General features: G+C 38.6%; 1 protein-coding gene and 1 long non-coding RNA gene across 9 annotated transcripts in view; one reads left to right on the forward strand and one right to left on the reverse strand.

The window, feature by feature from the left end:
- Nucleotides 1–17534, reverse strand: part of ADGRV1 (adhesion G protein-coupled receptor V1) — a 590892-nt gene that overhangs the window by 145137 nt on the left and 428221 nt on the right. The gene's annotated exons all lie outside the window — the stretch shown is intronic.
- LOC109274866 (uncharacterized) lies at nt 4988–16802 on the forward strand. The gene is made up of 2 exons (XR_002083871.2): nt 4988–5168; nt 15690–16802. It is a non-coding gene; the product is annotated as an uncharacterized LOC109274866 (long non-coding RNA).

Below are 17534 nucleotides of genomic sequence, written 5' to 3' on the forward strand. Positions count from 1 at the left end.
AGAATTGTTGAATCATATTGTACACCTGAAACTAATATAACACTCTATGTTAATTATACTTGAATTAAAAAAAAAAAAAAACTATATCAACTTGTAAACAAAAAGTGGGTTGTTTAACCAAAGCAATGAAAAGACGGCGTAAAGAAAGTTATCAAAAAGCCTGATTTATAGAAAATATAAAATGAGTTAGTAGAAATAACTCTTGCTTACCAACCATTGCAATAAATATAACTGTATTAAACCCACTAGCTAATCGGACTATACATTTGATTTATACAAATCCAGATACATGCCACAGGAGATTTACCTAAAAATAATGACCCATAGAGTTTAAAGTAGAGTTAGGAAACGCCAAAGCAAAAAGTAATACTGATACCAACGAAGTAGAAGGTAAGGCTTATAAGCATTTGTAGAGACAAAAAGATGTATTACTTAGTGATAAAAGAACAATTTACCCTGGAAGATATAATAATGTGGAAACTACATGAACCCAATAAGACAGTCTCAAAATACATTAATGCAAACCCTGATATAAGATAAAATCAACACATTCACACTCATATTGTAAGAGTTCATTTCTTTCAGAAACTGAGAAATCAAGTTGACAGAAACAAAAAATGAGGAAAACAATGAAAGAACAAACCATATGATTAAGGTATCTGACCAAATACAACATTTAATTATAATGAATTGAACAAAATAGGTAAGAATAGATGGTATGTAACAATGTGTGTCAATTACACTTCAATTAAAAAAAAAAGAAAGTAGAAGAAAGAAAATAATAAAGATAAAAGCCAACATTGGTGAAGTACAAACAAACAAAAACAGCACAGATGAATGTTACCAGCCTCATATCTACATCTCCAATGCTACCCACCTTGGGCCAAGGGCCCATTATCTGTGTTGCCTCTATTTTGCATTAGCCTCCTAACTTCTCCACCCTGCTTCCCTTTACATTTGAAACTGTAACTCAGATTCTGTCATTCCTCCCATAGACTTCTCAGGGTAATCCCAGAGTGATTACACTTACCTATTTCCCTGACTTCTTTCCAATCTCTCTCACTCACTCTACCTGGGCCATACTGGCCTCTTTGCAATCCTCAGCCATCCCAGGCATGCTTTTGCCTTAGGAATTTTGCACTGGCTGCTCCCTCTGCCAGAAATATTCCTTTCCAGATACCCACATGACTAACTTCCTTGCCTCCTTTAAATCTTTGCTCAGATATCATCTCCTAAATGACACCTCTCCTGTCTGTCTTAAAAACCTTCTTTAAAATGGTGATCCACATGTCCTTTCATACCCTTTAACACCTCTGATCCTGGTCACCCTGCCCTATCTTTCCCATAGCATTTTGTATCTTATAATATCCCATATAATTAATTATATTTAATGTGTTTTTTTTGTCTTTCCCTCATAAACTCCACAAGAGCAGGGATCTAAGGATCTACTTATTTTTCACTATTTTCATCCTGACCCCAGTCACTTAGAGCAGAACATGGCATACAGCAGTTACTCAATGAAGTTTACTGATCACATGAATGAAGGCATGGTTTAAAAACTACTTCTTTGAAAAGAAACTATCATTGGCATTATTGATCATTAAAAAGAAATAAGGCATAAGAACAATGTTAAGAATGAAAAAACGGACAAAGGAAACAATTGACAAAACTGAAAGGCAACCTACGGAATGAGAGAAGATATTTGCAAATGACATATTGGCTAAAGGACTAGTCTTCAAAATCTATAAAGAACTTATCAAACTCAACACCCCCAAATTAAAAAAAAATGGGCAGAAGACATGAACAGACATTTCTTCAAAGAAAACCTACAAATGGCTAACAGACACATGAAAAAATGCTTAACATCACTCATTATCAGAGAAATACAAATCAAAACCACAATAAGATACCACACCTGTCAAAATGGCTAAAAGTAACAACTCAGACAACAACAGATGTTGGTGAGGACACAGAGTAAGGAGGACCCTCTTACACTGTTGGTGGGAATGTAAACTGGTGCAGCCATGCTAGAAAAGAGTGTGGAGGTTCCTCAGGAAATTAAAGACAGAGGAACCCTATGATCCAGCAATTGCACTACTAGGTATTTGCCAAAGGATAAAAAAGTACTGATTCGAAGGGGCACATGCACCCCAATGTGTATAGCAGTACTACCAACTGCCAAATTATGGAAAGAGCCCAAATGTCCACTGACTGATGAATGGATAAAGAAGATGTGAGACATATATGCAATGGAATATTACTCATCCACGAAAAAGAATGAAATCTTGCCATTTGCAACAATGTGGATAGAAGTAGAGCATATTACACTATGTAAAATAAATCAGTCAAAGAAAGACAAATACCATATGATGTCATGCATATGTGGAATTAAAGAAACAAAAAGATGAATATAGGAGAAGGGAAGGAAAAATAAAATAAGGTATAAACAGGGAGGGAGGTAAACCATAAGAAACTCTTAATTGTAGAGAACAAACTGAGGGTTGCTGGAGGGGAGGTGTGTGGGGGGATGGGCTAAATGGGTGATGGGTATTAAAGAGGGCAATTGTTGGGATGAGCACTGGGTGTTGTATGTAAGTGATGAATCACTAAATTCTACTCCTGAAACCAATACTATACTATATGTTTACAAACTTGAATTTAAACAAATCTTGGAACTGGGGCGCCAGGGTGGCTCAGTTGGTTGAGCGTCCGACTTCGGCTCAGGTCATGATCTCACAGCTTGCGAGTTCAAGCCCTGCATCAGGCTCTGTGCTGACAGCTCAGAGCCTGGAGCCTGCTTCTGCTTCTGTGTCTCCCTCTCTCTCTGCCCCTAACCAACTCGCATTCTGTCTCTCTTTTAAAAATAAATAAACATTAAAAAAAAAATTTAAACACAATCTTGGAAGGAAAAAAAAAGAATGAAAAGAGGGATATGACTTTAGATATAAGAAAATAATACAAAGCATTTTATGCAAAAATTTTTGAAATTTAGATGAAATAAATGTTCTAGAAAAAAATACCAAAAGTGACTCAATAAAAATACAATATGTGAATACACCAAAAACTACTGAAGAAATTAGAGTAAAAACTCCCTCCACACGCCCCTGGGTGGCTCAGCTGGTTAAGCGTCTGCCTCTTGATTTCAGCTCAGCTCATGATCTGATGGGTTGTGGGTGAGTTGGAGCCCCGCTACTACTCTGCACTGATTGTGCTTGGGATTCTCTCTCTGCCTCCTGCTCCCTCTCCCTCCACACTTCCCCTGCTTGCACATGTGCGCGTTTGTACATGCACCTATGCGTGCAGTCTCTCTCTCAAAAATAAACAAACAAACAAACATTAAAAAAAACCTTCACTCCATATCTTCGGGTCAATAAGGGGTTACAGGTGAGTGTTAAACCTTTATAAAAAAGATAACTCCATCTTATACAAATTATATCATAAAATAGAAAGTTCTCAACCTCATTTTTTGATGATACTATAATTTGGATCCCAGAAGACCAGATATGTATGAAAACAATCAGTACAAACGAATCTTGCTTATGGATATGCATGGAAAAAAAACCTAAATTAAATATTAGCAATTTGAATCTAGGAGTGGACTAAAACAAAGTATTGTTTATCCAAGTACATCAAAGATCGCTTTACATGAGGATACCTATCAATATAATGTCATCATTAACAGATTAAAGGAGAAAAATAGCAATTAAACAATTATGGTCTTAGCATAGAAATAAGCAAATGGAACAGAAGGAAAAGACTACCCACACGTGAAAGGACTTTTAGTATATGACACATAAATAGGGGAAGAATACATTACTCACTAGATGGTATTGACACAATACGTTACTATTTTTTAAAAAAATAGATCCCTACTTGACACTACCAATGAAAATACATTTCAGATGAATAAAACATCTAAATGAAAAAAGTGAAAGTTCAAACATTTTAAAAGACCATGTAAGAGATTATGATGTTGGGATAGATTTTTTTCTTAAGCAAGGTACTGAAATGTAAACGTTAAAGGAAAAATTTGGTTAATATGACTACAGCAACTTGAATACTTCATCTGATACATAAAACTCAAAAGGCAGGACAAACTAGAAGCTTATAATTTGCAACACATTTAACTGAAAAATTGTCACTATCATGAAAAAAGTTATATAAACTCCCACAAATCAATAAGAAAAAGACTATCAATCCATTAGAAAAATGGACAATAATCTGCAAGGACAAGGCACTAAGTGTTGGCACAGCTACGGAGATATGCTCCTACATGTCTCACATAGTACAAATTGCAGCAACCGTTTTCAAGAGCAATTTGTTAATGACTACTGTTTAAGATGTGTCTACATGAAGTTCAACAGTTTTATTTCTAGTTATATGTTCCAGAGAAATTTTTGTACACACACATATGCAAATATGTTCACTGGACCACTGTTTCTAACAAGAAGAATTAGGCGAAATCTACATGTCTATCTCTTGATAGCTAACAAATGGGAGAAATAAATAACATTATATTCATATTCATACCTGTGCATACAGAAGAACACTTTAAATCAGTGAACTAAAGGTATAAGTAAGTATCAAGCTGGAATAACCATTATCAACAATAAACATGTTGATTAAATAAGCAAATTGTGGAAGGGTAGGTACATTTACAGAAATTAATACTCTGTGGCTTGTGAAGGGTATAAAAACATGGATGGAAAGGATACACACTAACCTTTATAATATGGAGGAGTAGGAAGGGGAGTTGCACTGTGTTTATGGTATATTTTTCTTTTGAGAAAAAAAAACTAAGGAAAAAATCTAATGTTTTCACTTGTTGGACTTTGGCTCAGTCATGTTCAGTGACATAAGCCTGGAACAGGTTGTGCTTTAAGAGATTGGTCCTTGATGACAGAGAAGTCTTAACAATGGGGCAGGGCAAGGCATCAGCAGATGATTAGGATACATCCGATGTGTTAGATAAGTCTGGTCATGTACACGTAGACCTTATTACTGGGAAAATAAGGTTAGGGGCAGGATGTAGACTGGGTCAGACGAACAAAATGAAAAATAAAAGGATACTAAAACCAACTTTAAGGATATTAAAGTCAACTTAAAATCTTTTGGAAAGATAGCCACAATAAGCAATCAATCAAGAAAGAATGGTGAAGCAGACCTTGGTAAGTACAATTTTCTTACAAAAACTAGGACTGTAATGTAGGCTGGCCTTGACTCTGTTTAGAACTCTAGGTTCTGTGGGGTAAGTTCTCCATCTAGCTTTATGTAGATTATGAGGTATGAGGGAGAGGAGGAAGAGTGGAGTTGTTCATAGTGTCAAGGATCTGGGTAGAAATCCTTCCCCACACCATGATCCATACAGCCTCAAAACAGATTCAGAAGCAGGGAGGTACAATGCTGATCTTTATTAATACATCTGTCTTTCTACTTTTTACAAGAAACAAAAGCAGAGAAAAGTTGATATGCAGCCATTCACTGGTTTAGAGAGTTCAAAACAAAACAAAATAAAACAAAACAAAATAAAACCCTGGATTTGAGTAGCAAGTGAGTCTCTTGGTCTTCCGGCACACATGCACACTGTTATTTAAGAAATCCTGATTTAGAAAACAAATTCTATTAATGACAAAAGACAGTAGGCTGTCTTGGTTAAGCTTAGAAACCAGCAGGCTCTTTAAAAAGTTCTTTGTAAGATTCAGTATTTGCCACAGCAACAATATTGTCAATAAATTAGACTTACTATTGTACAACACAGGAAAAAGCAGTGTTCCTTGTTTATCTTTGGCCACTGTTTACTTTTAGCTCTGCTGTGGGAAAGAGAACCAAACAATGCTAAGCTTTTCCTTAATGAGATCCTGATTAGATGGCCTGGACCAATGCATAAAGCACAATATACTAGAGCAGGAGAACAAACTTAAAATCCTTGTTGTCCCCTCCCGGCAAGTCACTGTGTCTGTCCTCAGCACAGAGCAGAGTCTTTTCACACCAGGAACTTCCCTCTTTCCACCGAGCTCCTGTTCAAACTAACCCAATAACCTTCTTCACCCCCTTTCTCATACAGGTACCATATCTTTGCATATTCTGGGCAGGCCTTGCCTTGCTCCTGAACAAGGAAATCCACCTATCATATCTCAACTTGCCAGCATTACAAATTAACAGAATCACCAAAGGAGGCATTGCAAAGAATGTGAGATTTAATCTATGTTTTTAACCTGGGTTCTATGATGAGGCTTAGGGGCTCAAGAACTTCAATGAATTTATGCCTGCACATTTCTCAAGAGAGTGAGTTCTGAGCTTTATTAGATTATCAAAGAGGTTAGCAACCATTATTTAGTCCATTAATTATTTTATGGTTTGGAAAATGAAGAACTGAGAGTGTTCCTTTCCTCTAGTTAGACAGTTCATTAATGGCAGAGAAAGGAATAGTTTCCTAGTCTGTGGGCTTTTGATCCTACCCTCATGCTATAAGAGCTGAGGTTAACTTGTTTTTATGAAAACATTTATTCTTATTGATAGATTAGGCATTTTAACTGAGGCCTTCAGTGTTCCCATCCCCCACCTACCAGGTGTTTCTGGCATCCCCCTAAAATCCACTCACAGCACAGATGGCTGCCTATGAGTTCAGGAATTTTCATGTTCAAAGTGCTATTAAACCTCCTTAATAAGAGCTTCAACACTAAAAACATTCCCTCTATTAACTGAAATCCAAGGAGACGCCAATACAAATTGTATACTGTATACCAGTAATGTATACTTATTTCCTTCTACTCCTCAATATCAAACACAGAGGTTTAATCTTGAATTTTTCCATTTTCCAGGGCTTATGTTGAAATACAGGGAAAAGGCATTGTACCAAGAGAGGGAACGGTATTATTTAATAATTAAATTGCCGGATTTAAAAATAGTAGTTTGGTTAATATTTACAAAGCACCAAAGTGGTTTTATGATCTTTGGCTGTTTTATTTTTTAAAGGCCATTGTTTTATGCCCTGCTCCAATAAAATACATTTCATTTGCTGGTATCACACCTAGTCTGCTGTAAAGCATTTGCAAACATGTAATCTTGTTTGTGAGGGCCATGCCTTAAAGCAGACCTTGAAGCAGGTTCGCATCCCAGCTAAGCCACATGCTGGCTGTGTTACACATGCAAATTTTACGTAGGTACTTTGTGCCTCAGTTTTCTCATTTCTAAAATGGAGATGATAATAATCGTATGCACTTCACAGCAGCGCTTTGTACTAAGCACATAATTATTATATTTAATTAATATTTAAATTAATAATTATTATTAGATGGCATTTCTTTGGTTATCACTCATCAAAATAATGTGCCCAATTCTTCAAAATTGTCACCTCTGTCCTGTTGAGAACTGAAGAGCTTTCATGCATTGAAGCTAGCCTGCCAAGCTTTTCAATGCACTATGCTTTATTTTTTAATTTATTTATTTTTAAAGTTTTTATTTATTTTGAGAGAGAGAGAGAGAGAGAGAGAGAGAGCGCGCACAAGCAGATGAGGGGCAGAGAGAGAGGAAAAGAGAATTCCAAGGAGGCTTCATGCTGTCAGCACAGAGCTGGACACCGGGCTCAAACTCGTGACCTGTGAGATCTTGACCTGAGCCAAAATCAAGAGTCAGATGCTTAAGTGATTGAGTCACCCAGGCACCCCAGCCTTATGTTTTAACAGTATATCCAGATTTCCTGTACCAACTGCAGCCGAACAACACCACTAAAACAGGGTCATTTCAGCTCCCCATCTGGGCTATCAATGGAGATAACTGGAATACATGAAAAGGCCCATTATGGAAATGAGAATCCGGGTCTATGTACTTGCTGACTGGTGAGGACCCTGGTTTGCAGGCTGCCATTCTGAAGGTGTACCAAGGCGTGGCAGAAAGGATGCACTACTGGCTCTCTTTTGCCCATGGCCCTCTTAAGAAATCAGCTAGAACAGCCATCTTATTTGAGAGCCTGCCCTTCCTTGATGACTCTCACTACAGAAAAAAGGTTGTATTCAAAAGTAATCATATCCACTGTTCCAACTACATGTCCACAAAGGTGACACATTAAATCAATTACACTACATTTTTTATGGTAAATCAATCCCAAGTTCTTTTAAAACGTACTTATGTGTCCCTTTTGATAACTGGTATTAAAATGATTCATTATCAGACTTAGGTAAGACATGGCCTCAAAGTCTTCCTTGTGCCCCTAGGCAACTTTGTTTTTGCAATATGCAAGCTCCTGATTTTGTTCCTGACTAACTGTGTGATTTTTAAGCAAGTTAGTTGAGGTCTGCATGGGGAAGGAGACTATGCCCAGAAGAAGGAGCAAATGGAAAAACAGAAGAGCAAGGGAATGCTCCAGAGAGGAGAAGGAGAATGACGCAGGACAGGAGGGATACTGTAATTTAATGTGTAGCAGGTCTTTTACTCTGATGGGTTGGGGATGGTCTCAAGTTTGCCAGGTAGGTCAGACAAGCTTGCAATAGGCAATCAACTTTCCTAGTCTAATAAGAGCTCAAAAAGCTGCAGTTTATAATTCAGAAGCAGCAATGGAAACTTTAAAGCCATTTATCTTGGCACAATTCCCAGGGAAGTTGACGTGGAGACCCACTGGCTGTGCACACCATTCTGTGCAATTTGATGCTTTTCATTTGGTAGAATTTTGTTGCCAAGGCTACTGTATCAAGTTTCTGAAATTTTAGTGGATGTAAATTGTCTCATCTGTCACTTAGCCTGGCAAAAAATTTAAAGGGCATGCTTTCTATTGAAAGGAAAGACTTACCCTCTTTAGCCCATTATGCAATAAGCAGCATTCTAAACACCATGGAAATGTCCATGCTGTAGTTTGTGTCTTTGAGAACAAACTGACTTTTTTTTTTAAACTAAAAAATAAAAGTTTTAGTGGGACCTCGTTCCTCTTATTTTGAAATGTGCACACATTCAGAGGCATTTTCTAGGGATTAAGAATTTTATTTTGTATCTTTTAATCATTTTGTGTAGTTGTTCAGTTTCTAAAAATTTGTGTGTAACTGGGGCACCTGGGTGACTCAAATGGTTAAGAATCCGACTTTGGCTCAGATAATGATCTTGCGGTTCGTGGGTTTGAGCCCCACATCAGGCTCTAGGCTGGCAGCTGGGAGCCTCGAGCCTGCTTCAGATTCTGTGTCTCCCTCTCTCTCTGCTCCTCCCCCCCCCACTCTGTCTCTCCCCAGAATAAAATAAAAACATTTAAAGTTTTTTTTAAAAAACTGTACGTAACTGAGTTACTTTTAGTTAAATCTCAGGAGAGAAATAAATCAGTGCTGATGTATAGAGGCTGTAAACAAAATAATGTTCTCAAACTCTAAATGTTGGTAGAGTAAGGAGAGTAGAGTTAGGGCTTATTAATCTACTAAAATAATTCAAGGAATACAGAGATCGCTTCCCTTTCTAAAACAGGGTATTATTAACATGGACTTCCTTTCTTCAACTAGACTGAAAGTACTCAAACCTTCTGTTTCATTGCCATTCTTCTCTGTCTCAAAATCATCATACGCTAGACAAGGCTAGGAGCACGAAGGAAGAAACGGCTAAGATCAACAAGAGACTAAACAGCTAAGACAAAGTGATGCTACAGGCTTGAGTGTCTAGAGAAGAGGAATTCTCTGGCTGCATGTGAGAATCAGCTGGGGAGTTTTTGGAACATCCTCATGCTTGGGCCCTTGGTCCTAGGTGCAGAAACTGGGTTAGGATTGGGCCTATGCATCAGTATAGCAGTCTGCCCTTATCCATGGGGATACAGTTCAAGACCTCCAGTGGGTGCTTGAAACCATGGACATTACCAAACCCTAAATATACTATGTTTTTTCCTACACATACATACCTCGGATAAAGTTTAATTTACAAATTTGGCACAGTGAAAGATTAACAATAACTAACAACAAAATAGAACAATTATAACAATATACTATAATAAAAGTTATGTGAATGTGGTCACTCTCTTTCTCAAAATATCTTGTTATACTGTTTTCACCCTTCTTCCTGTGATGATATGAGATGATGAAGTGCCTACTTGATGGGTTGGGGAGTGAGGTCTCAGTGATGGAGGCATTGCGATCTAGGGTTAGGCTACTAGTAACCTGATGATATGTCAGAAGGAGGATCATCCGTTTCTACACTGGGGTGGACCATGGTGGACTGAAGCCACGGAAAGAGAAACTGGAGGAAGGGCAGCTGTACTAGGTTTACACAGCTTTCCGCTGGTGTGTGTGCTTGGCTGAGGGGCCAATGCGCTGAAGTTACCCTCTGCAGGAGTGGGACTGAGCGACTCTAATTCAGAATCCTTCCCAGGCAGGAGGATACAGGAGCGTGGGGAAGCCCTTGGTTGGCCTCACATAGCGGGTCCCCTATTGGCCCCGCTGTTGGAATAGGGGTCCAGTGCAGAGACCCCCTCATCCCAGAAAACAGGACACGGTTGGAGACAGGACTGCCTCCTAGCCCAAGATACAAGGCACATTCATAGAGAACCTGGTGCTAAACCATTCAATGACCTGTTTCTGGGTCAAGAATTTGTACCTAGAAGAGTAGCTCCCTCACTGCAATCTGTTGAAAGTCAGAGTGGCCCCTGGCCATCAAGTCACCCCTGGAGCTTGGGTGTGGCCCAGGATCCCTTTGGGATTATGAGATAGAAACCATGGGTAGGAATATGATTTATGTTTCTATACCAGATATCAGAAAGCATTTCCAAGTGTGTTTCACTTACTATTCCAGCAACTAAACCCTGAAATGTCCAGAAAAACTAACCCTAGCTCAGAAATTAAACAAAAGATCAGGAGAGAAAACATACACCTTTTTAATCTGAATATATAACAACAATTCTATTTCTGGTATCAGGTCCTTGTTTCCCATTAACGTCTTTATCAACTCACTTTTATCACTTCTTCAGACTATCACACTTTTAACCTGGGCTCAGGTGTCCCACCCTCTCTTCTGTCCAGGAAGAGCTGCAGGTTAATCTAAAGGCTCAGAACATGTAAATGCTTACAATAATCCCATAGTTTAGCCACCCACCCCCTACAGAGTTTTTCATCACAAGAGTGTTTTTAATATTTAAACACTGGCTTATTAACTGTAAAACTGTAACATGTAAGTTTGCTTATAAATAAGAGTTTCTGTTTAAGGATCAATCCCCCTCTAAAATCACTAGGTCTTAGTTTATCTGAAGGATCTTCAATAGGGAAAAAGAAATCATTTCTATTTTAACTCACACAAAAAGGAAGTAAGACCCGAGACAACAGGGAGCTTAAAAATTATAGAAATATCCATAGGACCCCCAATTTCCTTTCAAAAGTCCCAGGATTTCACACCTAAATTTAGTAATTTTTAGCTCTTTTGTCTCCTTTTAATGTAACACCTTAAAATAGCAACACAGAATGCTTCATGCTGAAACTATAACTTGTAAACCTGTTGGAACAAATTCAGTCCTCACATTAAGCAAACTAAATTACTATATTCATCTACTCCTAAAATTCTCCCCACAAGTAATCGAGCTTATCTGTGACCCTATTCTAGTTACTCATAAGCGAGGGTGGGGTTCCATAAACCCACACAGTGGAAACACTTGAAGGATTTATGAGCCTATAAATGGATGTTAGCCATTTCAAGAAAACCCAGGCCAAGTCAAACTCAGCTGTCTGTATTTAGCCTTGATTACAGGGGTTACACAAATAAGAACCCAAATGTATCCAGGACTTAGAAAAGTTAGAGGTTTTCCTTTCCCTAAATGTTAAAGTACAGGGGTACTCTCTACTGAGCCTCTGAATCAATTTTTTTTCCCTTGTCCTATTTTCATGGCTGAGAGAGACAGAGAGCGAGAGAGCGAGAGAGCGAGAGAGAGAGAGAGAGAGGAAAGTTCTTAGGAGTCACAGAAATTTTTTGTAGCTCAACTATTCAACTCTCCCAGATGATAATATTAGTGGTTCTTCCCATCTGGCTCCTTAGACATTCTACAAGCAGCTGAGAGTACCTAAGCTTAAGTCTAGTTTTAGCGGAAACATTATGCTGAACTTGGCTGTAATCTCTACTCCTAAGTATCTGTATCAGAGAGCCTAGATTGCATGATCTATAGATCTATAGATCTGCTCTATAGAGCAGATAACATCTGCTATGGTTGAATCAGGCAGATAAGGCTAGGAGAAAGATGATTATGCCATTTTAACTAGTTCAAGATGGAACTGTTTTGAGAACTGTGATTACCGTATGAACCATTCGATTTTTAGGGGGGGGTCAATTTGAAAATATTTTGAGTTGTAGGCAATATCAACTGCTTGCATGATTTTAGAATCCTTGTGATTATTGTATGAACCATTCCATTTTTTGGGGGGTCAATTTCGAAATGTTTTGAATTACAATTCAGCTATCAACTGCTTGCATGATTAGAATCCTTGACTATATTCATACCTTCAGTTGCCATTTTTTCTGACTGCAGAGCACCCTAATCATGGTGCTGAACCACTCTCATGAGTAGGCAGTCATTTGAAAAATAACCTTCACTGGCTTTTCCCTGGATATACATCATTGCTCACATAAAGCATCTAGAATCAGTGTTCCAGCTCCTCCAGGTGCAGATGAGAGCACGCCTACTACCAAACACTACCCTTCTTTTACAAGACAATTTGGAACTGGCTGGTCTCTTCCAAAAAGCCAGGACAAGGGTGACTATGAATCTGTGCCACACAGATGTAATGATCTGGGAGTGCAACCACACTTTATCTACTTGGTGCCATTCTTTCAGGAGAGCCAGTGTGATTTACGCTTACCTCTGTTTTGCACTTCCTTGGTAAAGACTCACATGAAAGCTAGTGAGATGAGGTAGGACTATTTCATACAGGAAATGTGGAAGATAAGCAGTCTCTCACCTGCTTCTCTTGTGGGCTTAATTAGGTCCCTGATTCTTTCATGGGCACAGAAATTATTAGTCTTGGCTTTGATTTCCCCAACTAATATAAATAAAGCTGAGTTCATTAAACCATTTGATCTGCTTCCAGCCACTCAAATTGGATTTTATGGACTTAACTTTGTAAATACAACATCGTGAGAAAATTGAGAGAAAAATAATACCATCAAGAGGAAGACAGTAGGCTTCAGTTAGGATTCAAGTCATATCTTACATAATGATGAATGAAACTGACAGGTTTATGCCATTTTGCATCAGAGCCCTTCAAAAATATCAGTTGTGACAGTTGTAATTGACATTCTTGAAATAAGACAAAAATCACGTTAGATAAAATATTTTCTTTTGCAATTCAAAGTCCCAACAATAATTAATGGACTTAAACCACTAATTTCTGTCTCTTTCTGTAGGGAAATATTTGTTTTAAATTTATATTACAATTTTGAAAATACATACAAAGGACTTAAATGATAAAGCAAATTCTCATTTATAAACTAGTAAACTGAGAATAAATATGCTTGAGGAAATACTGTGTATTTCAAATCAAGTGACCTTTAATGAAAAGATTTCTCTTATTTGAATTATGATACAGGTAGTACAAGAACTAACTTGTCCCCAAAATGAGTAGCTCTTAAATAATATCTCAGAGATTTAGATGTCAAGGCAATAACATTCAGTAGGTGTAAGTGTCCTTTATAATGTCTCCTACCGGTTCATTCTTCCTCCCCAGTGTCTTCTCAGTGTCTCAATTGCTATCAAGCCCCTCTGCCTTCCAACTAAAATGCCCGCCCATTTCTCAGCCTTGCAGACTTCCTGAGTGACATACGCAATGGCAGCTGGTCTTTCACACATGCCTTGCTCTGTCTCACAGTCTGCAAATGCCAGAATGGGTTCCAGGCAGTGGCAAGATGGAAAGAACACAGACTCAGTCCAGAGTCAAAGCCCTGATTCTGTCATTTTTTACTCACATAACTTGGCACAAATCACTAAAGGTCTTTAAGCTCCAGTCTTTACCTGAAAACTTAGGATAATGATACCTCATCTATTTGAGAATCAAGTAGGATAATGTACATGAAAGTAGTTACCAAAGTGGAAAGTCACATATAAATGGAAGCTATTTAACAAGCTCTTTTCTCTGTGACCAGCTGATTAGATAATGAAGGCCAGTAAATATGCCAGTACTAAGAAAGCTGCATAGTTTAGAGGGCTGAGAATGGAACTGGACACATGTTGGATTCCGGGTCCCACTCTTTGGGATCAAGGCCAGCTTACAAAAGCACACACCCATGGCAGCCTGACAAGAACGATTACTGGAACCTGCCCAGAAATAACATAAACCAGCTAACATTAAACAGATAGTAGCATCATATGCAATCTAGGGGGAAGAAATCAGCCATCCTCCCATAACTATAAGCAATATAGTTAGAAACATTATCATATTTTCTCTCAACTTTTCTTAAATATGACCTATATGGATCACCAAGGCTTAGATAGGTCCAATTATTTGAAAAGAATTTTAAAGTTCCACCGGCTTAAATGGTAATTATACAAGGAGAAAGTATCAGAAACCAGGGAATGGGAGAGGTACAGAGAGTAGGAAATGCCTAGCCAAATGAATGAGAAAATTCTCTGACAGAGAAGAATTAGATTTCTTTCCATATGTACTTAGTTATGCAAATCTGAAGAGTTAAAATGTAAAGAACTACAAATATTTACCCTTTTATCATTTTTTCGTTTTGTTTATTTATTTATTTTTGAGAGAGAGAGAGAGAGAGAGAGCACAAGCAGGGGAGAGGCAGAGAGAGAGAGGGAGGCATAGAATGAGAAGCAGGCTCCAGGCTCCGAGCTGTCAGCACAGATCCCCATGTGAGCCTTGAACCCACAAACTGTGAGATCATGACCTGAGCTGAAGTCGGATGCTCAACCAATTAAGCCACCCAGGCATCCCAAAATATTTACCTTTTTAAAGGCAATGTGGCATTTTTACCAATAATTTTTACCAATAATTATTTTATTTCAGTGACATCTATCACTGAGAATCCCAGGAATTGTATAATTAAAAGAATAAAGCAGTTCATAATCATCAGATTCCAATGCAAAAAATGGAGACCTAATGGCATCATTTCTAATTTCCATTCAGAGAAAGAACCTAAGTAAATTAATGGCACAGCAACACACAAGCCACCACATCTGTTACCATTAGCCAAGGGTGCAAAAGAGCAATCTTCAAGTTGGTTTCATTTTGCACTGAAGTGTGACATATTTATCAAATAGTTTAAGGCCAGAAGAGATGATTAAAAGTGTTCTAGCTAAGAAGGGTCATCTATGCCAGATCAAAGTAGACAGCAATCCTAAGGATGGATGTCAGGGGCACCTGGGTGGATCAGCCAGTTAAGCATCCTACTCTTGATTTTGGCTCAGGCCGTGAGCTCACAGTTTCTTCAGTTTGAGTACTGTGGCGGGCACTGTGCACTGACTATGAGGATCCTGCTTGAGATTCTCTCTGTCCCTCTCCCTCTGCCCCTCTCCACTCATGCTCTGTTTCTCTCAAATAAATAAACAAAAAAAAAAAAAAAAAAAAGGGTGGATGTCAGAAAGATCTCAACTAATTCCCCTACGTTTCGTAACCCTAGGACTGCATTCATATAGATTTTTACATACTACTTTCTTACTATCATAGCTGACCTCACTCTTCACTGCTCTAAGGATGGACCCTTACCTGGGAAATCAATGTTATCTGCTCCTCTATCCACAGAGATAAGCTGTTCTCTTGACTCCATGAGGCTAATGAAACTCTCATTTAGGACTTTTTGGGGGAACTCTTGAAAGGAGAAAATCGCTTCCATCTGGATCGCTAGGCTGAAAGGATGAGAGCCTGAAGCCAGGAGCCATCACTCTGTCACCCTGAAGGAAGCACCCTGCAGTGGTGCGATGACTGAAAGACAATCGCTGTGACAAGGACTCCACCCCTCCATGGTGAAAGTCAGCATGCAGTGACATCTGAACCCTTGGATTCACAATGCCTGAAGCCACTCATTCACAGACAATTACATTACATAATCTTTAAGGCTTACACCATGCCAGTTTGCACTGGGTTTGTCATCTGTATCAGCATGAATTCTGAGTAATCGTATTTTGCCTCATAAAGTGTGGGGATTTTTACTGAATTGCTTTCAGTGTGTTTCAGGACACTGTCTTGGAAAGGAATCTCAATGTGACAATTTCATAAAAGGATTTAAAATTCATTTCTCAAGTTCTCTGTATGACGCTACGGTGCATTTTTTCTCTTAGCTGATTTAAGGCAAGTTTAAGAGTGTCTGCTACTTTTTAGAAGGGCAATTCACACCTACGAACCCAACGCAAACACTATCTGAGGTCAAGGGACTGAGCAACATAAATCTCCACTTGTTCTTTCAACACCTCTCTTGAGACTCTGCCAAAAACTTCATTCTACTACGCTGCTATGTAAACCTCCCATATCCAGTTTACTGATGGCACCTCCTGTGGCATCTCTGTCCAGGTCCTGGGACAGCAGAGGGACCTGTTTGTGAAGCTCTGCTGGCTACTCCAGCTGTCTGGAGCTTCAATTAGCAAGTATTTAAGGACAGGAAGAGCTGGCAGAGTATGAAATTGCATTCCAGGAAGCCCACCTGGGACTTCCTGCAGGATATCAGTCTCTTAAAGCAGTCAAGGTCAGGAGGGAAAGGAGAGAGTCCTGCAGAAAAGGTTTTTCTTTTCCTTGCAGGCCAGGTTCTTTACTAAGTCTCTGTATGTGGCTTACTTCTTCTAATAAATACGGAAAACCCAGCATATATTTGGTAGAGCTGATTACAAATACTTCAATAAAATAAATTTGTTTTACACTGTGGCTCAGTGTATGATATATATTTCGTACTTCTGAACATGTAATCATTATAGTTTTATTCCTGTTAACAATTTAGTTATATTGACTGATAGGAAGATATTTTTTTTTTTTTTCCTTTTAAGTGCATACGTTTCAAACTTCAATTTGCATTAGACTCCTCTGAGGGCTGGTTCAGAGCACTGACCTTCATGGCCCACCCCAGACCTGAGGAGTCAGAATCTCTGTAGGCAGAGCCGAGGAATCAGAATTTTCAGGTGAAGCAGACAGTCTGAGAAACGCACACTGAGAAACATTATCCTGGGGGTACATTCACATCCAAGGGCACAAACCCATTTGTACTCTGTCAATCTAATTACCAGCAATTCACATTGCTGCTGCCATCTCCACAACTTGATGCTTTTATCATAAACTCTTATTTATCAAGAGCCACTGAGTTAAAAAGAGTATGCGACATTGCTGACTGGTTATTTGCTCTGCAGTCACCCCCTCTATCCCTGCCACAGGAGGATAAAGTGTTCCTGACTCGCTGCTGAAGTGGCAGCCCAGTGTGAACAGCTTCAGCTTTCCCACAGGTGACCAACCAAAAGACATCACAGACCCCCATGGATCCGCTGATACATCTTAACTTAAAAAGTTCACAAATTTTATTATTATACTTCTGCATATTATATTTATTATTATACATTTTTACCACAGGACTACAGGAATTACCTGATGTATTCTACTTTCTTTACA

The sequence above is a fragment of the Panthera pardus genome, unplaced genomic scaffold (genome assembly GCF_024362965.1).
Source record: "Panthera pardus isolate Hobbes unplaced genomic scaffold, ASM2436296v1 HiC_scaffold_2, whole genome shotgun sequence".
NCBI lineage: Eukaryota > Metazoa > Chordata > Mammalia > Carnivora > Felidae > Panthera > Panthera pardus.